At 34.9% G+C, this 24,558-nt stretch overlaps 1 long non-coding RNA gene across 2 annotated transcripts in view; it reads left to right on the top strand.

Annotated features, from left to right (window-relative positions):
• The window catches only part of LOC134810094 (uncharacterized), a 59,155-nt gene extending 34,815 nt beyond the window's left edge, over positions 1-24,340 (top strand). Inside the window, exons 3-5 of one of the 2 annotated variants that reach the window (XR_010157301.1) lie at positions 593-731; positions 816-935; positions 23,725-24,340. This is a non-coding gene — a long non-coding RNA (uncharacterized LOC134810094). The remainder of the gene's footprint in view (positions 1-592; positions 732-815; positions 936-23,724) is intronic. The other variant, XR_010157303.1, reaches the window with a different exon arrangement.
• The last annotated feature ends 218 nt before the right edge of the window (positions 24,341-24,558 follow it).

Raw genomic sequence — 24,558 nt, 5'->3', positions numbered from 1 at the left:
TATACCTTATCACCCTCAAGCAAGTGGCTAGTCTGAGGCAATGGTATTGACTATGAAAGATGCCCTACCGTGATGGTTAGAGAAGACTACTGACAGGATTTTCAGATTTCTTTTTGTTGAACATGTTATTCTACGTTGAAAAGCATGAGTGGAATATGCTGACTAATACATAGCTCAATGTCTCAAAAAATGCTGGTTTAAACTTTAACCAGATTTAAGGGAAAAAATAGTGCCTATTTGCTTATTGCTTTTTCTGTGTCAACATTGTTAGTTGGTCATTAAAAGATATCCTAGAGTGAAAACAAGTAAGTTCACAACCACTAACTTAATAGTCATGATCAAGAGTGCAAATTAGCTAGGGTAAAGTTCCAATGTTCCTCACTACAAAAGTTCTAGAAGAAAAATAAAAATACCCATATATCGAATGGAAAGTAAGCTGTATAAATAACATTTTACCATAGGGAAAGGCATTTGTAAAACCGTGCTTACTGCAAAAGCCTAGAATATTTGTTGACAAAATAAATAGCTGACTAATAGTTTTTTAATAAAGAAAATTAATGTCCTTGAAGAAAGAATATTACTTCTTTTTCAGGGTGGATATCCTCCTCCACTGAATGCAAACTATTAAGTAGTGAAAAGACAGCACTCCAAGCAATATAGATTTGTAGGCCAACCTGGCAATCAAGGGTAACTGACATGAAAATGGATTGCTTCACATTTTAATTACAAAGGTATTAGCCCCATATAATTTTTCTTACAACAGAAGGTCTATTAACGGTTTTTCCATCTTACTGATTAGCCATATTACCTTCTAGATACTCTTCAGTACCATAAATTGAAGAAAGCACTAACTTTTTGTGGCTACTGTAATTGTCAAAGTATAATTACCTGTGTTTTCTCACCTACGTATTTGAGATAGAGACAAAACCACCTAAGTTAATCCACTTATAATAAAAATGTCTTCTGAGAGTATATTTGTGCTACCTTTTCTGAGGATAACTGTGGTTCAATATTGGTGATTGGGGTTCTTAAATTTTCTTTAATTTCATATGATATTTTAATAAAAAGCTAGCTTAGTTTTGAAAGTAAAACATTATTGTCCGTGAGACTTCCTTTTTCCTTCTCTGTATTTTAAAAGTTCATCTATATATTCAGTTTACTACTGTTAGTACTTTAAACATGGACTGTCCTCACCCCTATTATAGAAGAGATCTTAGAAATAGTGACCTTTAGTTGTATTTTTAAATGACCTGTGTCTTTTCTAAAACTGAACTCTCATATGAGTTCTTTCTGTAAATGGATGGCAAGTTAAGTTTAGCAATTTAGTCATGAATTCAGACTTGAAATAATTGTTTCATAAATTTCATTATGCTGTGGCATCAAACCAATAAATACAGCCCACACAAGACGTTTTAAGTCACTTACTAAAGACTAGACTTTTCAACTCTATGGCCTTAAAATTGATGGCCTCAATTCTCCACTTGCCTTGTAACCCTGATGGAGCTGATACAAGCATGATCCTCCTTGGTAGCAGAAGTGCTATGCTTAAATTAAGTCCTGTGATGGTGCAGAACGAGTCATATATTTAAGTGAAACTGTTTCTTGGGTGAATAAGATATCTTGACATGTCAATGGAATATGAAACTCAATTTCACAAGATTTTTCTAGTGCCAAAAGAGATTTAAGTAGAGCTATCATTTTTAGTCTTAACAGAAAGAATAAGTCTTCCTCTATAGAACTCTGCGTTCCTTGCTTCTAAAATTTAATTTTATCATTCCTTATAAAGCCCATTATTCTTTAGGCCTTCATGAAAGCAAAATTATATTTCATCATTGATTTGTTTCCTGTTTCCACTTTTAGAAACTCTTTATTACTTCCAATCATTCCACTGTTCATCCCTCCACCAAATTTAAGGTTCTCTTAAACTAACCAGACAGTTTTCGTAGACCTGAGTTCATTAAAGGAAAAAAAATGGAGGCTTACAGCATTTTTAAACTTATGTTATCTTAAGAAGGCTAATAAATAATTCTACAATCAGTGAAACACATGTTAGAAACATGCCCAGCTGAGTAAAATTGAGACCATTTTCCCTCAAAAATAGCATCAAAATCCCAAGAGGACTCGAAAAATTGAGAAAAAAAAAGCCACAAATCAGTTTCTAAAAAGTTCTGAGTAGGTAATGAGAGTTTTTCTGCAGTAAGAATTTTAAAGTGAATTGAAATTTTTCTTTAATTATTCCAAAATCATTGTTTTATTTTGTCATCATTGTTTATTTCCTAAAGAGTGATTATTTCATGAAGTATTATATAGTACTTCAAACTTTTAAGTACCTTTTATTCCCAATCTTCTGTGATAACTCTCAAGTGTCTTTAGCTAAGAGCCATTCTTCCACTTATTACACCAGACATTGGTTCATTTGCCCAAATCAAACTTCAGATGTTCTCTGCTTATTTTTAATCAAAATTGGAATCAACGTGCCTTCCCAAAAAGTGCTCACTAATGAACCTGCAAGTAATCAAATTAATATGTATACAAACTATCAGATATTCTTTAAGTAGAAAGAAACTGTGCAATTTCAATGCACTAAAGAGAGCAGAAAAATATTTCACAGTAGAGAAGAGTGGAGAGCGTATGTATATGATTTTTTAAACTGAATTCCCTTCATTAATTAGCATATATTAAGGAACCTCACATTATTTTAGAGCATTACCATTTGGGGCAATGAGTTCATGGGCTGATGTTATGCCACTGCACATCACTGCATCTTATTTCTTTTTCATTTCTTTGATAACTAACATTTTTATAAATTCAAGATGTTTTAACTGTAAGATATACATGCCAATAATGTGATAATAAAGGTTCAAGGGAAATAAACGTGGTGGAGCTGATCCTGGTGGTGTTAGTGTAATTATCAAGTAGAAGAGGTGGTGCTTTTTTATAGTTCAATTAAAGTTTGATCTCTCATTACCTTTAATTACATCTGCCTTTTCTAGTGTGTCTTTTTATCCTGGAAGCACTTTGAGAGAGAAAAAGAAATCATTGAATAATATTCCTCTGTAATTCCATGAATTCTCATTGTTGTTTTCACAGCATATCACCCAAGCCAGCACTAGCTTTAGATCAGTCATTGCCGAGAGGTCCATGCACAGATTAAATCTCTTGTTCAGCTAGATATTCAGACTTCACAGCTATTTCTGATGTATGTTGACAAATAGAAGAACACAGTCATATTTTGTTTTACTGCGCTTTGCTTTAGTTCACCTCATAGATACAGTGTTTTGTTTGTTTGTTTGTTTGTTTGTTTTGTTTTATTTTCAAATTGAAGCTTTGTGGCAACTCTGTGAACAGCAAGTCTATCAGTGCCATTTTTCCAATAGCATGTGCTTACTATGTGTCTGTGTATGTCATTTTGTTAATTTCTGCAACATTTCAAACTTTTGTATTATTATTATATTTGTTATGGTGATTTGCGATCAGTGGTTTTTGATGTTATTACTGTATTTGTTTTGGGACACCACAAACCACATCCATACAAGACAGCAAATTTAGTCAATAATTATGCATATTCTGACTGCTCCATCTACAGGATGTTCACTGATCTCTCTTTCTCTTCTTAGGCCTCCCTAATTCCTGAGACACAACAATATTGAAATTAGCCCAATTAATAACCTATAATGTCCTTTAAGTTTTCAAGTGAAAGAGTCACATGTATCTCATATTAAATAAAAATCCAGTAATGATTAAGCTTAGTGAGAAGGATGTGTTGAAAGCCGAGATAGTTCGAAAGCAAGGCCTCTTGCACCATTTAGCCAAGTTGTGAATGCAAAGGGAAAGTTCTTGAAGAAAATTTAAAATGCTGCTCCAGTGAACACATAAGTGATAAGAAAAATAAACAGCTTTATTGCTGATATGGGGAAAGTTTGAGTGGTCTGGATAGAAGATCAAACCAGCCACAAAATTCCTTAAGCTATAGCCTAATCCAGAGCAAAGCCTGGTGAGAAAGCTACAGAAGAAAAGTTTGAAGCTAACAAGAGATTGGTTCATGAGGTTTCAGGAATAAAGCCATCTCCAGAGCTTATAACTGCAAGGTTCAGCAGCAAGTGCTGATGTAGAAGCTCAGCAAGTTATCCAGAAAATCTAACTAAGAAAATTGATGAAAGTGGCCACACTAAACAGGTTTTCAATGAAGATGAACAGCCTTATATTTGAAGTATTGGAAAAAGATGCCATCTCAGACTTTCATATCTATAGAGAAGTCAGTGGCTTGCTTCAAAGCTTCAAAGGACAGCTTGAACTTGTTGGGGCTAACACAGTTGGTGACTTCAAGTTCAAACCAAAGCTCATTGACTATTCCACAAATCTTGGGGCCCTTAAGAACTGTGCTAAATCAATTCTCTCTGTGCTTCATAAATAGAATAAGAAAGCCTGGATGACAGCACATCCATTTACAGCATGGTTTACTGAATATTTTAAGCCCACTGTTGACATCTACTGCTCAGAAAAAAAAAAAGTTCCTTTCTCAAAATATTACTGCTCATTGACAATGCACCTGGTCATCCAATTGCTCCGATGGGGATGTACAAAGATATTAATCTTGTTTTCATGCCTGTTAACATCCATTCTGCAGCCCACAGTTAGAGGAGCAATTTTGCCTTTCTAGTATGATTGAAGAAGTATGTTTTGTAAGCCTATGGCAGCTGTGAATAGGGATTACTCTGGTGGGTCTGGGCAAAATACATTGAAACCCTCTGGAAAATATTCACCATTCTAAATGCCATTAAGAACATTCATGATTCATGAAAGGAGGTCAAAATACCAACAATAACAGGAGTTTGAACGATGTTGAGTCTAACCCTCAGGGAGGACTTTGAAGGCTGTAGGACTATAGTGGAGGAAGTAAGTGTGATGTGTTAGAAATACTAAGAGCATAGCTGGGTGTGGTGGCTTACACCTGTAAATCCAGCACTTTGGGAGGCTGAGGTGGGTGGATTATGAGGTCAAGAGATCGAGACCATCCTGGCCAATATGGTGAAACCCTGTCTCTACTAAAAATACAAAAATCAGCTGGGCATGGTGGAACTTGCCTGTAGTCCCAACTACTCTAGAGGCTGAGGCAGGACAACCTCTTGAACCCTGGAGGCGGTTGCAGTAAGCCGAGATCACGCCACTTCACTCCAGCCTGGGAGACAGAGTGAGACTCTGTCTCCAAACAAACAAACAAACAAACAGACAAAACAAAGAGTAAAAATACTAGAAGTGGAGCCTGAAGCTGTGACTCAATTGCTACAATCTTGGGACTAAACTTGAACAAATGAGGAGTTGCGTCTTATGGATGAGCAAAGAGGGTGGTTTCTTGAGAAGAAATCTACTCTTGGTGAAGACATTATGAACAATGTTGAAACGACCACACAGGATTTAGAATATTACATACACTTAGTTGATAAGGAAGTGGCAGTATTTGAGATGATATACTGCAATTTTAAAAGAAGTTCTACCTTGGGTAAAATACTATCAAATAGTATTGCATGCTTCAGAGAAATCTCACGTGAAAGAGCCAATCCATGCAGCAAACTTCATTGTTCTTTCATTTACAAAAATACCACAGTCACCCCAAGCTTCAACAACCACCTTCCTGCTCAGTCAGCAGCCATTAACATCAAGGCAAGACCCTCAAATAGCAGACAGATCACAGCTCATTGAAGGTTCTGATGATTGTTAGTACTTTTTAGCAATAAAATACTTTAACTTAAGGTATATACATTGGTATTTTAGACATAATGCTACTGCATGCTTTTGTATGCACTGAGAAATGAAAAATTTTGTATGACTCAATTTACTGTAATATTAACCAAACCACTGAAATAAATATCTCCAAGTTATTCGCAATACCTCCATGTTATGCCTGCATCGCTGAAAATTAGATTGTCTGCATTGTTTATTGATTTCCTAGTCCCTTGATAACTTGCCCACTGCCCCCATAGGAGATCCAAAATCTGTTTCACACATTTCTCCCCATGGAATCCTTGAAGGGCTATACTTGATTGAGTGTGATTGGTAATAGTGTAAGCCAAGGAACTTGCTCTGGGAATATGTGTTCTGTGAAGACAATATCATGTACTTGTGTTGTACAGAGTCCCTGACTATTGTACAGTTTAGACAGAAAAATTTTAAAGGCTCATTTGTTTCTTTAATATTTTAAATCCCCTTCACAGTGAAATTCCATTCAATTGGAAGGCTCGGCACAGGAAGCAAAACAGATTTCACAGTGACAATGAGTATTGGCTTTATGATGAGAAATGATATAATCCAATTACCACTATCAGTTCACGGCTCACTGGGACTATAAACTCTTATGTCTCCTTCCAATTGTCTATTTGGTTTATATGCCTTTCCTTTTATTTCATTTCCCAACAGATTATTATGTCATAATCCTTAGCTACTTTTTGTGGATTACATTTATAACATCTACAAGGCCCAGCTTCCAAGAATAATGTCATATATCTTACAATGTATATTTGTAAAGGTACAATGCTAAAAGCATATGCTAACATATCAGAGAAAACTATGCATACTCACATAAACTGCAAGGACTAACTTGCACTTCTGTTTGTATTTTTTCCTGCCTCAATTATTTATGGCCTGTTCAGCACATCTTTATTTCTACCATCTGCTTAGTATCCCAGTTACAGAGCAGAAATTGTTTTAATTAGACTTGTCATAGGCGATTCACTAGTTGCTTGAAAAGTTGAAAAGTAATACCTAGGCTAGATTCTGCCAACTTTAACCCTCCATGACTGTTTATTTTTTTCTTGGCTTTTTAAAATAGAACTTATTTCTCCATTAAAGATAAATGTGAGCCCGATTCCATTCTTGGCAATATAGTATTCTGTTGTTGGGGTTAGATTACAATCATTATGTTATAAATTCTGCAAGATGACTAATACTAAATAGCTATTTCCTGCCAACAACTTAAAATAGTGGATATTGTATAGCTGAACACAAACTAAAGCATGAAGGTTTTTCTTCAAAGGATGTGCAAATTCACCATGAACTGCATCCAAATGTAAATGACAGGAGAGTTATAATCTGTTCTAAATGTATGTATACTACTTCTTATTTAAACTAATTAACATGGCAATACTTTAAAGTAAAAGTAGATATTTATGTTAGATGGATATCTATGAATTAACAATTATGTTAGTCAAATTTATATGGACCATAAAGAGTAAATGGTGTTACAGAGTTTAAATTGGATAATGCTGTCAGTTGCAACATGACCTGTAAAAGACAGAAATATTTCAACCTCTAGCATTTCTTTCCTTCTTTTTTTAATTGAGATGAAATTCACATAATGTAAAGCCAACCCCTTTAAAATATACATTCAATGGCATTTAATTCATACAAAATGTTGTGCAACCATCACTTCTTTCTAGCTTCCAAACATTTTTATCACCCACAAAGGAAACTCCATATACCTTAAAGCACAATATCCTACTTCTCTCTCATCAGTGCCTTGCAACTACTAATCTACTTTCTGTCCCTATAGATTTACCTTTTTGGGATGTATCATAAAAATAATATTATGCTATATTTAATGTTTTGTATTTGTCTTTTTTCACTTAACACAATGCTTTGGAGGTTCATTCATATCCACGATGTAATATATATATTAGTAACTCATTTTTGTTTTATAGCTGAATTATATTCTATTTTGTGAATATACCACATTTTGTTTATCCATTCATCTATTAATGGGCATTTGGATTGCTTCCAGCTTTTGGCTGTTGTGCATAGTGCTGCCATGAACATTTGTGGGAAATAATTATTTGAATACCTATTTTCAATTATTTTGAGTCCTACATACCTAGAACTGAAATTGCTAGGTCATATGGGAATTCTATGTTTAACTTTATTTTGTTACCCATGTTTTATAGATGTAGAAACTAAGTCTTAATTTCAGTAATATACACAGTATTGGTCAAAAGTTTCAGCAAGATTATGTTTAAAGTCCACTCTAAATCTGAAATTCTATTATTCTAAAATTCAAGACATTCCACGAGGTAGATTCCTCATATACCTTTATTTTCACAGATGTGAAAGAAAACAACATCTCCAAGTCATCTAGCTATGCTGCACCTGCCCATTTCTTGTTGCTTTTTCTTATAACCTGGAGTAACTTAATATAAATCTATGCCTATTTATTTTTCTTAATCTCAACCCCAAAACTTGTGGTTAAATTTGTTGGTGGGACAAAGGAAACAGTTGAACAGGCTCAGACTATTCAAATGATAAGAGCTAAGAATAGAGAAGTCAATGGAAGACTAAAATGTAAACACTTCTTTCAAGACAGGAATTGTGATAAACTACACTTAAAGTTGTGAGTATTGAAAAGAGTGAGGATATAACATGCGTGGCCCAGAATTATGAATGAATGGAAAATGTGAAGGGACACAGTGCAGGCTCAACTCCTACAGCTGGCATAGTTTCTATGTTTTTCTATTTTTCACTCAGGTTATTTTCCACACTAACTTGATTTTTGGACCATCTCCCTGCTAAACACTTCACATTTCAGTTCCTCTCTGAGCCTTCAGCAGAGATTAAAGTAGCAGTTAAAGCTGGCTATGCCCAACAGTCAAGGCAAATTTTGTTTACAAGATGCTTCCTATTACAGTGTTTGTATTATCTAAAAAACAGGCAATAAAATCTATGAACTGGAAACCTTCTCTTGTTGTAAACGACTGTTTTAATCAGTATCTTCTGCTGAATAATCTTTCAAGGGCAGTCCAGTTTTGATATTAAGAAAGTTATCTGAAACCAGTCTAAGTATTTATTGAATTAATGATCAAACACCCAGAACACTGTTGGGCCCCCCAGTGGATACAAAAGTAGTATAAAAAGTCCCTGCTTGTGAGAATTTAACATCTATTTGTGGGGACAAATTAAGCCAATCTTTTTCAAATGGGGAATTAATATGTATGGTTCTGGGTATGAATGTATTATGAGATCAAAGTTGGAGAAAACCTGGACCTAGTGTACTCTAATTTGGTGTCATGAAAGAACTAGAACTTAAATTGAGCCTCAAAGAATTTTGAAAATGTGAAATTATAGGAGAGATAAAAAAGAAAATGATAAAGACAATATGGATAACAGAGAAAGAGTTGACTGAGATTCATGCGAAGTAACAATGGATGAAAATGTACAAAACACACTTAAGGCCTTGCAAGCTGAACAGAGTGGCTTAACTCATTGAGGAAGTCATTGTAGCTTAATGAACTAAGAATGAAATGAGATTGATTTTGCATATACTCATGATGGATATAATTACAAAATTGTTTCCAGAGATAACCGGGAAGCCTGGAGATTACAACTTGATGTAGTCCAAGGATAAAGAGATGAGATTCTAAATGAGGCAGTGGTAATGAAGTGGAATATAAAAGGAAGGAAAGATATAGTTTACATTTAATATGAGTGATATTCATGGTAGCTTTTCCCTATTTTTCACCTCATCAACTTGTTGGTATTGGATATGAGTAAATTGAGAGGTTTTATGACCACCTTTGAAATTGGAAAGTACTGTAGGTAATTCTGTTTTCCTTCATACCATGGTATCATGTCCCCAACTCGTTACTGTTGCTATTTTGCTTTTGTTATCTGGAGATAGAGAGCCCACTTTTCACCAGGTAGACTGCTTATTAATGCTCATGCTGCCCTCAGTTCCTCTCTTGGCCCCACAGAGTTCTATAGGCCTACATTGCTGCCGACTTTTAAATGCTTTTAGTTACTTTTCAAAATCCAATAGTAACATGCAAAATTTTTCTCTGGTTTTGATGTAGAAAGAAGTCTTGAATTTTTTGTGGTATCATCGTCATCTTTCTTCCTTAATCATATCTTTTGTTTTCTATCCAGAATCATCTTTCCTCCAGTTCAGTATCTCCTTCAAATCTTCCCACCCAGTCTGCCAAAGATCTTTCCCTGAAGTCAGCCCCACTCCTAACTACCTCTGCATGTTTTTGTACTATAGTTTTATAACAGTGTTGGTGGTGATTTTTTAAAAGGCCTCTGTTCTCAGAATACTCATATACACTTGCCTTTTTCTTTAAGAACTTAAAATATCTCTTTGAGGGAAGGCTGGTGTGCGAATGTCAAGTGCTTTCTTATGTAGTAATTGGAGACTAAATGAGAAGAAAAAAAAACCTCTAGCAATATTGAACATCATTTAGAAAAAAATCATGTTTAACTAGATCAAGCAATTTCAGCTTTCTTTCTTTTTTTTTGAGAGCTTTTCTCATATTAAACTATTCTGATAAACTCTGGCAATGAGAAGAAAAGGAAGATGTTAAAAGCTACAGCCAATAGGAGCTTCTCATTTTGGAAATAATTTTTGCTTTCAAGAATCAATACCAAAAATGTTCCTGTGAAAACTCTATGATTTAGCTGTCACAAAAAAACTGTATTTTCTCCATTTTGCAGATTTTTTTCAATGCTGTTCTGGTTGAAAGCTTGATAGTCTAATAAAGTTGTCAAATACAATCTGAGTGTACAACTACAGAAACACTGATTTTGTAGAAAAGCATTCTGAGAACATAGGCATTACTTAATATAGAGTACTGTAAGAAATTATGTCTTTTTATTAGACATTTAAACAATATATATTTTGAAGTTCAAAGTTCATATCTATAAGAGTATCAGTACTTTCTTCAAGTTGTAATAACACTGAAATAAGTATAGAATCTCAGCTTTCAGACTCATTAAATTGAGATATTAAAAAAAAACTTTTCACAAATGAATTTCAGTGTAATCTTGTGAGGCACCAATAGTTACAGTAATGCCATGTAAGAATCTTCATTACTTTAAGAAAAATTTGCAGAACAAGTAAAGAAGCCTTCCAAGTCTTTAGACAATTGGATATCAATACTACCATGCCAAACAGAAATGAATAAAAGCTTAATCTAAATTATTTGTGGCAATATTACTGCTATTAGGACTCAGGGGTATCCCTAGCCCCTTTTCCTATTGCGCAGCCTCACCTATTTTCTTCCAGCTAGACAATTCACACACATTCTTTTCTCTGCAGGACGTATTTTTTTAGCTTGACTCCTCATCTTGCATTCTGTTTAATGCTACTTCTTCCTCAGAGAAGCCCTCACTCAATCTCCAGATTAATTATTATTTGTCAATAGCTCTGTGCTATGTAGACTGTTAAATCTATGAGGACTAAAAGGAAGTCAGCTTTTGAGCTCCATAGCTGGCACGGGGTAAATTTTCCATAAATACGTGTTGAGTGAATATTTAACACATAACCAGCATATTGCTATTGTCATCATTTTTCAGTTTCATTTTGTCCCTAGAATTATTTATGAATGGAAGTTTATAGAGATAAATGCCAGAGTTTTTCAACTTTCTTTAAGAATATGGATCTTTTAGCATTTGGCAGCAGAAATAGTCAGAAGTAGGCAGAAGGGGGTGTACATTTCCCCTGATTAACTTACTATACATAACTTTTATTGGCACAGTAAAATCTGTTGTATTTTAAAAAACAACTCAAAGATAGAATAATGAATAACAATATAATTGGATTAATGTTGGTGGACTAATATGTTTTGTCATCACTTAAAGGACACTTTGTTTCCAGATGTTCTAGAAGTGTGGTGTTCACATTTGCCCCTTTTGCTACTTAAATCCAGTTTGTTTCTAGATTTTCTGATCATTTTAATTTGGTTTATTATATTTTACCGTATGACAAGCCTGAATATTTCCTTTCCCAACACATACCTACTTTTCTCATTAGAATATGAGACCAGTCAAGTTCTGAGTCTATGACTGTTTTGCTTACCAGAGCCCACCATGGGCCTTAAATGAAGTAGAGGCTCAATAATTATAGAAATGGTAGTGTATATTTCATGCAAAGCAGAGGAAATAGACTAAAAAAAAAGAAACTTTCTGGGAAAACTCTACAACTTTGCAGAGGAGGCCATTTAGATCAGTCATCAGGAAGACACACTTGCAGGAGGTGAGGCCAAGGATCTGGTAAAGTGATTGTATCATTGAAGAAATGGCATTAGGTTACTCTGCAACCTAAGCCAAAACTTAAAAGAGTTTAGCTCGTAAGGTTTCAGAAATCTCAGCATGGGCTCAATGTAGAGCAGACTATTCATTCATTCTATCCTTCAGCAACTCTTTATCAACCATCTATCATTAGATTCAGTTCTAGTTTGGGGTTACAACTGACTGTTATTGCTGTTACAAATATAAACTGATTATATATTTAATGCACAAATTACTAAATACTACAAATGTAGTCAGAGCAACCCACATACCTTCCAAAAATTGTACTGTATCCATGTTGTTCTGGGTTTCATTGCTCCTTTGGCCTGACCCTGCCCTGTTCTGTCAAAGAAGATAGGAGAAACACTACCTTGTGGATTGAAGGCTTTATCTTATTTAGTTTCCTTTTCCCGGAGCCAAATACAAGCCTTGGCACACAAAAGGAGCTCAGTAAATGTGACTTTATAAGCAATGAAATTTTCTAGTCCAGCTCAGTTAATCAATTCTCTGTGTAACCTTGAGGAAATCATGTTTCTCTCTAGTCTAAGTTTCTTTATCTAATAGGTAGAATATATGTCTACTTTATAGTTTTTTTCTCTTTTTGAGGAATAAATAATTGTGGAAATGGTTTGGTACAAAACTTGGAGCATAGTAATTACACAGAAACTATCCACTAATATTTTATTAGATATAATATTAACACTTTCATAATTACTAAGTTTCCATATCAAAGATTTATTTTAAAGATAAAATTAAATTGTGAATGTGATTTCTAAAACAAATTCTAAAAAGCAATTGATTATTCTGAAGCAGGTGACTCATGAATCACACGTTGAAAACCCTGACTTTAAGACATGTTATCAAAACTCTGAGGGATACCACTCAATTGTATTCTTTCCATGGAGTCTAAAACACCGCTGGGTAGTAAGTGAAGCAATTGAATGGATTCATTAATTCTGTCAGATGACTAGGGAACCATGTGGTGCCTGCCACCTATGATTGACACAGCAGCAAATACAATCCACCACAATGACGGCCCTGCAGTAGTTTCCCAGCTAGAGTAGACTGTCTTATTTCAACTTTTGTAGAATAAAAAATTTAATCTCGCATTTTATCAATACATTTTTTTAATGCAAAGAAAAAAATATAGGTGGGCCAGAAATAGCAGTTGGTATCTTTTATCATTCTTTTTTTTTTTTTTTTTTTTTTTTTTCTTTTTTTTTTGTGAGACGGAGTCTCGCTCTGTCGCCCAGGCTGGAGTGCAGTGGCGCGATCTCGGCTCACTGCAAGCTCCGCCTCCCGGGTTCACGCCATTCTCCTTCTTTTATCATTCTTAAAGAGAGAAGGAATAACATTGGCTACGTATTATTTTTAAGTACTTTAGACACTTTATGTATAATTTTATCAGGATGGAGGCTGATTCAGTTATAACTTAATAAAATATAAAAAATAGTAATAACTACCTTTTATGCAGTATATAATGTGCCAAAAACACTATATGTTATTTAAATTGTATTATATTATTTAATAATTTGTATAATATTATTTAGTATATAGTAGTATCATCTATTTTGTACCAAAAATTAAAATTAAGAACCAGAAAAAAATTAAAAATCCCTAATGTCAAATATTTGGTTACTAAATGGTAGATATGATACAAAAAATAAAAACAAGTATCAGTGACATTCAAATCTCAGATTCTTACTATAGCCTTGCATTGGCCCAAAGGAATAGTGATGCTTAAATGTATGTTACTAAAAGACTGTTTATAAGTAATCATTGAGTAATCATTGGGGATATTTTTCTGTTTAAAAAACATGATTTCTAAAATCTTGAGATATATTAAAACTGCAAAAGTGGCTATATAATCAACATGTACATTCTTGAATTTGTGAATTGACTGATTTGTCAGATTTATCATTTTTTTCCGTGTATTTCATTCAGACTTTCTAACAAGATCATACTCATGAAAACAACATGACAGTTCTGACAGGCATCTGTTTACTTCTCAGTTTGTTTCCTTGTTCTGATTCACTGGTCTGAAGAATTCTGGATTTAAGTAGCAAAGGGGGCAAATGTGAACAGCACACTAAACTTCTCATTAGAACTCTTATTGTTACATACCCTTGGTTGCATTTTCAGGATGTAAATGAAATTATTCCAGAATCACTGCCTTTTAAAACTCATTATGGGGGAGAATGAATGTTACTGCATGTTGAACACACCCAAGGGTAGATGAGGAATCAATGAGTTATCACCAGCCTGCAATATTACCTAATTCATTAGGCCAATGAAATAAAATAGAGAAAAAACAAAAATAGCTGATAGAACAAAGAGAGCAACATAAATTATGAAAAATTACATATAAATAAAAAATACTGAATTTTATCAATACACAGGCTCCTGACAGGTAAATTCATTTTTCTCTCATCACTACTTTATGTATTCTCAGCGGAGTTATACACTTTGATTAAAAGAGTAAAAATAAAAAGATTTTAATATTAAATGTTTTTGACAGCTTTTATATGGAAAAATTACATCAATATAGATTGGTATCATGGAATTTTATATAAAAATTGTGGTGGGATGTCCTGGAATTAGAGGCCACTCTCTATCTCCTGCATTTTTGTAACTAAGTGGATTCCATGTTGTGAAAGCTGATGCTTAGAAAGAGTAAAGATTTAATTATTCGTACTCTGCTGTACTTACAGAATTTAAAACCTGGATAAATTCTTGGAAACTCCTCTTTTATTACCCCTTTAGGTATAGAGAAGAAAACTGAGGTCCTGAAGGTAAATGACTTGTTTGAATTAATTGACACAATACTTCTTAAACTAGAGCCTTCTCGTTCCTATGCTAGCATTTTCCAAAGAGTGACCCATAGAAATTTTATCATACCAGATTCTTTAAGGAAATACAAAGATATGCCAATTCATGACTCTCATTTGAAGTAACCATTCACTATATATATAAACTATATAGATTATTTTAATAGGTAAGATGTTCCCATGGAGTAAATATAAAAACACTTAACAATAGACCTCGCACAGTGGCTCACGCCTGTAATCCCAGCACTTTGGGAGGCCAAAGCAGGCGGATCACAAGGTCAGGAGTTTGAGACCAGCCTGGCAAACATGGTGAAACCCCGTCTCTACTAAAAATACAAAAATTAGCTCGGCATGATGGCAGGCACCTGTTATCGCAGCTACTCGGGAGGCCAAGGCAGGAGAATTTCTTGAACCTGGGAGGTGGAGGTTGTGGTGAGCTGAGATGGTGCCACTGGACTCCAGCCTGGGCAACAGAGCGAGACTCCATCTTAAAAAAACAAATACAAACAAACAAACAAAAAACCACTTAACAATAAAAATCTCTCTTCTACCATAAACTTAATTTGCTTAGTTACCTAGATTCCCCTCCGTGCTCAACTATAGATACTATTGTTGCTAATGTCTTAGGTATTTTCCTAGAGTGCCTTTATATCAAAGCAAATATAAATATATATTTTGTTTTACCACTCTTACACAAACAGTGGCTAGTGATTAAAATGTCGTGCACTCTTACTTTTTTCACTAACTATAACTTTTGAATTATATAATGACTATAACTTTTGCTTTTTTTTAAAATGTGGTGCATTCTTACTTTTTTCACTAACTATAACTTTTGAATTATATAATAACTATAACTTTTGCTTTTTTTTGCTATGTCTGATAGATTGTTCCCTACTAATACACAGAGAGCTTCCACTTTGTTTTATACAGACATGTACATAACTTTTGCTAGCGTGCATGTACTGAGCATTTATGTTATCTCCAACTTTTTGCTAATGCATATGGTTGACCATAAAAACCACTGTACAGTTTATCATTAGGTACTTACATGGATATATCTAGAAAAAATTGTAGAAGTAGGATATCTGGGTTAAACGTATATGCATTTGCACTTTTGTAATCTATAGAGGTTGTACTGATAATGTATGAGAGTATCCTGTTTCTCCGCAGGTACATAATTGACACACATTAGGATTTTCTAATCATATTGTTTCTAGAAAAGGATATTTAGGCACTGTTTTAATAGGCTGTTTTCTTATTAGAATTGAGGTTAACTAGCTTATCGTATGTTTAAGAGCCATTTTTCTCTTTTGCTGTGAACTTCCTAGTCAAAATTAAAATTTATTTTTCATTCTTACTAACCATCTTGTTATACATTTGTAATTCTTATATATTAGAGAGAATAGCACTTTGTATTTGACAGAAATTGGGAATATTGTCTTGTCCTCAGTTTATCATGCTTTGAATCTGCCTATAAATTTTTGTAAATGCAAACTTTAAAAAAATTTGCTATTTCTCTCTCTCTCTCTCTACATATATATACACACAAACACAAATATATATATGTATATGCTGCTGGACTTAAATCATGAGAAAGGATTTCCTGATTAGATTAAATCTTTGACTCATTTTTAATTTACCTCATTGTAAGGTGTCAGATTTATATTAATCCTATTTTCTTGCTCAGATGTCTGTCCCTTTGTCAGAGTATGATATAATAAATAACATATTTTCCTACTGAGCTGAGATGCTATGTTAATCACTTACTACATTCTCATATGTGATTGGGCCTATTTATGATTTTTATTTTCTTCTATTGTCCTCCCTGAAAGCTTATGTCTTAACACTATACTTATCTAATTATTAGAAATTTATAATGTTTTATTACATGAAACAATTAGGATGTATACATTATTTTTCAAAAATTTCTCTAATTTAGTTAGTTGTTTTTTCACATAAAATTTAGAATTAGTTTGTTTAGTAAAATAAATAAACAGCCAGCTAGTGTTTGTTATTTTCATGGGTATCATATTAAATTTATGAATTACCTAAAAAATAATTATGATCTATTTTAATATGTCTTTCTTTTCAAGAATATGTCTTGTTTTTTTCAAGATTTCTTTTGTTTTAGTGAGAATTCTTCATGTTGTACACACTCCTAAATATGTCATTAATATTTTAAGTTGGAAATTTCTTGCAGTATATTGTATGTGGAAATTATTAATTTATATACAGTAATTTTACATAACAAAGTCTTTTTTTTTCTTTTATTATTACACTTAAAGTTTTAGGGTACATGTGCACATTGTGCAGTTTAGTTACATATGTATACATGTGCCATGCTGGTGCGCTGCACCCACTAACTCATCATCTAGCATTAGGTATATCTCCCAATGCTATCCCTCCCCCCTCCCCCCACCCCACAACAGTCCCCAGAGTGTGATGTTCCCCTTCCTGTGTCCATGTGATCTCATTGTTCAATTCCCACCTATGAGTGAGAATATGCGGTGTTTGGTTTTTTGTTCTTGCGATAGTTTACTGAGAATGATGATTTCCAATTTCATCCATGTCCCTACAAAGGACATGAACTCATCATTTTTTATGGCTGCATAGTATTCCATGGTGTATATGTGCCACATTTTCTTAATCCAGTCTATCATTGTTGGACATTTGGGTTGGTTCCAAGTCTTTGCTATTGTGAATAGTGCCTCAATAAACATACGTGTGCATGTGTCTTTATAGCAGCATGATTTATAGTCCTTTGGGTATATACCCAGTAATGGGATGGCTGGGTCAAACGGTATTTCTAGTTCTAGATCCCTGAGGAATCTCCATACTGACTTCCACAATGGTTGAACTAGTTTACAGTCCCACCAACAGTGTAAAAGTGTACCTATTTCTCCACATCCTCTCCAGCACCTGTTGTTTCCTGACTTTTTAATGATTGCCATTCTAACTGGTGTGAGATGGTATCTCATTGTGGTTTTGATTTGCATTTCTCTGATGGCCAGTGATGGTGAGCATTTTTTCATGTGTTTTTTGGCTGCATAAATGTCTTCTTTTGAGAAGTGTCTGTTCATGTCCTTTGCATACTTTTTGGTGGGGTTGTTTGTTTTTTTCTTGTAAATTTGTTTGAGTTCATTGTAGATTCTGGATATTAGCCCTTTGTCAGATGAGTAGGTTGCGAAAATTTTCTCCCATTTTGTAGGTTGCCTGTTCGTTCTGATGGTAGTTTCTTTTGCTGTGCAGAAGCTCTTTAGTTTAATTAGATCCCATTTGTCAATTTTGTCTTTTGTTGCCATTGCTTTTGGTGTTTTAGACATGAAGTCCTTGCCCATGCCTATGTCCTGAATGGTATTGCCTAGGTTTTCTTCTAGGGTTTTTATGGTTTTAGGTCTAACGTTTAAGTCTTTAATCCATCTTGAATTGATTTTTGTATAAGGTGTAAGGAAGGGATCCAGTTTCAGCTTTCTACATATGGCTAGCCAGTTTTCCCAGCACCATTTATTAAATAGGGAATCCTTTCCCCATTGCTTGTTTTTCTCAGGTTTGTCAAAGATCAGATAGTTGTAGATACGCGGCGTTATTTCTGAGGGCTCTGTTCTGTTCCATTGATCTATATCTCTGTTTTGGTACCAGTACCGTGCTGTTTTGGTTACTGTAGCCTTGTAGTATAGTTTGAAGTCAGGTAGTATGATGCCTCCAGCTTTGTTCTTTTGGCTTAGGATTGACTTGGCGATGCGGGCTCTTTTTTGGTTCCATATGAACTTTAAAGTAGATTTTTCCAATTCTGTGAAGAAAGGCATTGGTAGCTTGATGGGGATGGCATTGAATCTGTAAATTACCTTGGGCAGTATGGCCATTTTCACGATATTGATTCTTCCTACCCATGAGCATGGAATGTTCTTCTATTTGTTTGTATCCTCTTTTATTTCCTTGAGCAGTGGTTTGTAGTTCTCCTTGAAGAGGTCCTTCACATCCCTTGTAAGTTGGATTCCTAGGTATTTTATTCTCTTTGAAGCAATTGTGAATGGGAGTTCACTCATGATTTGGCTCTCTGTTTGTCTGTTGTTGGTGTATAAGAATGCTTGTGATTTTTGTAAATTGATTTTGTATCCTGAGACTTTGCTGAAGTTGCTTATCAGTTTAAGGAGATTTTTGGCTGAGACAATGGGGTTTTCTAGATATACAATCATGTTGTCTGCAAACAGGGACAATTTGACTTCCTCTTTTCCTAATTGAATACCCTTTATTTCCTTCTCCTGCCTAATTGCCCTGGCCAGAACTTCCAACACTATGTTGAATAGGAGTGGTGAGAGAGGGCATCCCTGTCTTGTGCCAGTTTTCAAAGGGAATGCTTCCAGTTTTTGCCCATTCAGTATGATATTGGCTGTGGGTTTGTCATAGATAGCTCTTATTGTTTTGAAATACGTCCCATCAATACCTAATTTATTGAGAGTTTTTAGCATGAAAGGTTGTTGAATTTTGTCAAAGGCCTTTTCTGCATCTATTGAGATAATCATGTGGTTTTTGTCTTTGGCTCTGTTTATATGCTGGATTACATTTATTGATTTGCGTATATTGAACCAGCCTTGCATCCCAGGGATGAAGCCCACTTGATCATGATGGATAAGCTTTTTGATGTGCTGCTGGATTCGTTTTGCCAGTATTTTATTGAGGATTTTTGCATCAATGTTCATCAAGGATATTGGTCTAAAGTTTTTTTTGTTGTGTCTCTGCCAGGCTTTGGTATCAGAATGATGCTGGCCTCATAAAATGAGTTAGGGAGGATTCCCTCTTTTTCTATTGATTGGAATAGTTTCAGAAGGAATGGTACCAGTTCCTCCTTGCACCTCTGGTAGAATTCAGCTGTGAATCCATGTGGTCCTGGACTCTTTTTGGTTGGTAAACTATTGATTATTGCCACAATTTCAGATCCTGTTATTGGTCTATTCAGAGATTCAACTTCTTCCTGGTTTAGTCTTGGGAGAGTGTATGTGTCGAGGAATTTATCCATTTCTTCTAGATTTTCTAGTTTATTTGCGTAGAGGTGTTTGTAGTATTCTCTGATGGTAGTTTGTATTTCTGTGGGATCGGTGGTGATATCCCCTTTATCATTTTTTATTGCGTCTATTTGATTCTTCTCTCTTTTCTTCTTTATTAGTCTTGCTAGCGGTCTATCTATTTTGTTGATCCTTTCAAAAAACCAGCTCCTGGATTCATTAATTTTTGGAAGGGTTTTTTGTGTCTCTATTTCCTTCAGTTCTGCTCTGATTTTAGTTATTTCTTGCCTTCTGCTAGCTTTTGAATGTGTTTGCTCTTGCTTTTCTAGTTCTTTTAATTGTGATGTTAGGGTGTCAATTTTGGATCTTTCCTGCTTTCTCTTGTGGGCATTTAGAGCTGTAAATTTCCCTCTACACACTGCTTTGAATGCATCCCAGAGATTCTGGTATGTTGTATCTTTGTTCTCGTTGGTTTCAAAGAACATCTTTATTTCTGCCTTCATTTCGTTATGTACCCAGTAGTCATTCAGGAGCAGGTTGTTCAGTTTCCATGTAGTTGAGTGGTTTTGAGTGAGAGTCTTAATCCTGAGTTCTAGTTTGATTGCACTGTGGTCTGAGAGATAGTTTGTTATAATTTCTGTTCTTTTACATTTTCTGAGGAGAGCTTTACTTCCAAGTATGTGGTCAATTTTGGAATAGGTGTGGTGCGGTGCTGAAAAAAATGCATATTCTGTTGATTTGGGGTGGAGAGTTCTGTAGATGTCTATTAGGTCCGCTTGGTGCAGAGCTGAGTTCAATTCCTGTGTCTCCTTGTTGACTTTCTGTCTCGTTGATCTGTCTAATGTTGACAGTGGGGTGTTAAAGTCTCCCATTATTAATGTGTGGGAGTCTAAGTCTCTTTGTAGGTCACTCAGGACTTGCTTTATGAATCTTCGTGCTCCTGTATTGGGTGCATATATATTTAGGATAGTTAGCTCTTCTTGTTGAATTGATCCCTTTACCATTATGTAATGGCCTTCTTTGTCTCTTTTGATCTTTGTTGGTTTAAAGTCTCTTTTATCAGAGACTAGGATTGCAACTCCTGCCTTTTTGTTTTCCGTTTGCTTGGGAGATCTTCCTCCATCCTTTTATTTGGAGCCTATGTGTGTCTCTGCACGTGAGATGGGTTTCCTGAATACAGCACACTGATGGGTCTTGACTCTTTATCCAATTTTCCAGTCTGTGTCTTTTAATTGGAGCATTTAGTCCATTTACATTTAAAGTTAATATTGTTATGTGTGAATTTGATCCTCTCATGATGATGTTAGCTGGTTATTTTGCTCATTAGCTAATGCAGTTTCTTCCTAGTCTCGATGGTCTTTACATTTTGGCATGATTTTGCAGCGGCTGGTACCAGTTGTTCCTTTCCATGTTTAGCGCTTCCTTCAGGAGCTCTTTTAGGGCAGGCCTGGTGGTGACAAAATCTCTCAGCATTTGCTTGTCTGTAAAGTATTTTATTTCCCCTTCACTTATGAAGCGTAGTTTGGCTGGATATGAAATTCTGGGTTGAAAATTCTTTTCTTTAAGAATGTTGAATATTGGCCCCCACTCTCTTCTGACTTGTAGGGTTTCTGCCAAGAGATCCACTGTTAGTCCGATGGGCTTCCCTTTGAGGTTAACCCGACCTTTCTCTCTGGCTGCCCTTAACATTTTTTCCTTCATTTCAACTTTGGTGAATCTGACAATTATGTGTCTTGGAGTTGCTCTTCTCGAGGAGTATCTTTGTGGCATTCTCTATATTTCCTGAATCTGAACGTTGGCCTGCCTTGCTAGATTGGGGAAGTTCTGCTGGATAATATCCTGCAGAGTGTTTTCCAACTTGGTTCCATTCTCCCCGTCACTTTCAAGTACACCAATCAGACGTAGATTTGGTCTTTTCACATTGTCCCATATTTCTTGGAGGCTTTGCTCATTTCTTTTTATTCTTTTTTCTCTAAACTTCCCTTCTCGCTTCATTTCATTCATTTCATCTTCCATTGCTGATACCCTTTCTTCCAGTTGATCGCATTGGCTCCTGAGGCTTCTGCATTCTTCACGTAGTTCTCGAGCCTTGGTTTTCATCTCCATCAGCTCCTTTAAGCACTTCTCTGTATTGGTTATTCTAGTTATACATTCTTCTAAATTTTTTTCAAATTTTTCAACTTCTTTGCCTTTGGTTTGAATGTCCTCCCATAGCTCAGAGTAATTTGATCGTCTGAAGCCTTCTTCTCTCAGCTCGTCAAAGTCGTTCTCCGTCCAGCTTTGTTCTGTTGCTGGTGAGGAACTGCGTTCCTTTGGAGGAGGAGAGGCGCTCTGCTTTTTAGAGTTTCCAATTTTTCTGTTCTGTTTTTTCCCCATCTTTGTGGTTTTATCTACTTTTGGTCTTTGATGATGGTGATGTACAGATGGGTTTTTGGTGTGGATGTCCTTTCTGTTTGTTAGTTTTCCTTCTAACAGACAGGACCCTCAGCTGCAGGTCTGTTGGAGTACCCTGCCATGTGAGGTGTCAGTGTGCCCCTACTGGGGGATACCTCCCAGTTAGGCTGCTCGGGGTTCAGGGGTCAGGGACCCACTTGAGGAGGCAGTCTGCCCGTTCTCAGATCTCCAGCTGCGTACTGGGAGAACCACTGCTCTCTTCAAAGCTCAGATGGAAATGCAGAAATCACCCATCTTCTGCGTCGCTCACGCTGGGAGCTGTAGACCAGAGCTGTTCCTATTTGGCCATCTTGGCTCCTCCCCTAACAAAGTCTTATAACATAATTTTATTTTGGGATTAGTGTTTTAGCTGATTCTCTTGGGACTTCCGGACATACCATTGTGTCATTCACATGTAAATCATCTTACTTTTTTTTCTACAAAGTTTTTCTCTTTTGAGTTGACTAGTATTAAATACAATATTTAATAACAGCAGTGAGAGTAGGCATTTGTCATTCATTTTTTACATTAATAGAAATGCCTTTAATATTTTCCCATAAAACATGATGATGGCTTTGGGCCGGAGAATACTCTATTTTATGAAGTAAAATTTTTTTTTATATATATATATATATTCATTTTTTATTTTTATCCAAAATTTTGCTGAATTTTTAGTTTCTATAGAGATCATGTATTTTTTATAAATATTAATATTTTATATTATATTAATAGTGATAACTAATATTAAAACATTCTTAAGTTCCTGAAAAAAAACTTATCTAATTATGAGGGCTGTCATTTTAATAAGCCGTGTATTAATATTACATTAAGAATTTTCTTATACCAAATATAAAAGTGCTCTATGATTTTTTTTGGTAAAGTTATAGTCAGGTTTTTTATCAAGATTATACTCATTTGTACGGAATTTGGAAAAATTTCTCCTTTAGGATAATTTAATTGTCTTTTAAGTAAGCCTTCAGTTGACACAAGCACCTCAATTTACTATTATAATACATCTATTTTGTTTTCTACTTAATAAAGATAAACTATAATTTAATTGGCATTCAGAGTGGTTCCGCTTTTTTATTAACATCTAAGCCAGTTTTGGACACCAGGAAATTATCTTTCCAAGTCGCATTATGGGAATGTTAAAAGAACTCATCCCTTTTTAACACACATTTTAAGTTAAATCCTGAAGAGGGGAATGGGAGAAATACATGCATCCACTTAATATTTCCCATGGTAGATAAGAAAGGAAGGGGGGATTTAATATTATTCAGTGGTGACTTAAAAGAAAATGGCTCTAAACTCTGTAACTGAAAACGGAGTAGATATTTCTGTTAAGTTGTTTAATTAATCAGTGAGTTGTAAAGTTAATTCATCATTCAAATAATCAGAGTTTTTTTTTTTTTAAGTTTTACGGCCCCTACATTTTGAGAACCCAACTGCATCTGAGAACCAAACTTCTTGGAAATTCTAAAGGGCATGCCATAGGCAGCCTAGCTACTTTAACAGAGCATTTCAATCAGTTTTTCTCCACGGTTTAGCCAAATAAATAGTATGTTTCCTGGCAACACATTGAGAAAGAAAGCTGGTATAGAATCTTCCTAACAATGGACCAAGATGAGAGAAGAAGCCAATCATATCCATTTCTCAACCTTCGGTCTTCTTGCACATGGGGGAAAGGTGTGTCCTCAATTTCAAATATGTTTGAAGATTTAACTATCACTCATGCTTAGAAATTTTAATTTTTGGATTGATACTTTGTTTTACTCAGGAATGATCAGAAAAGTTTTAAACTGCACGATCACAATTCACAAAAAGAGGAAAAACCAGTTTTAATTAGTAAATTTAACCAGAAGTTGAGCTTCATGATATTTAAAGGGATGGTGGGTTTTATGATTACTCCTCATAGATTCTGTCTGTTCAAGTTTTTAATTACTAGATCTGACATTTTGCATGAGTTTGTTCATTTGACAGGATCTGGACATTTAAAAATAAAACTAAAAAAAACATTGTTCGATATACAAAGATACAAAACCAACTTCTAAGTTTGCCTTTTGGGTTTTCCAGATAGTCCTTTAAAGCAATTTATTTTCAACATTTCTCTAGACATCAATCTTCAAATTATTCAAGTAATGGACAATGCTGTTTAACAATGTGTTTTGGCTCTGATACTAGCTTGATTTCCTGGGTGTAGTGTGGCAAATACTGATTTGAATGCTATAAGAGATTATTTTAAAAGTGTA

This window comes from Pan troglodytes, chromosome 4 (assembly GCF_028858775.2).
Source record: "Pan troglodytes isolate AG18354 chromosome 4, NHGRI_mPanTro3-v2.0_pri, whole genome shotgun sequence".
Lineage (NCBI taxonomy): Eukaryota > Metazoa > Chordata > Mammalia > Primates > Hominidae > Pan > Pan troglodytes.
The sequence above is the reverse complement of the archived record's forward strand: the minus strand, read 5'-3'. Positions and strand labels throughout refer to the sequence as shown.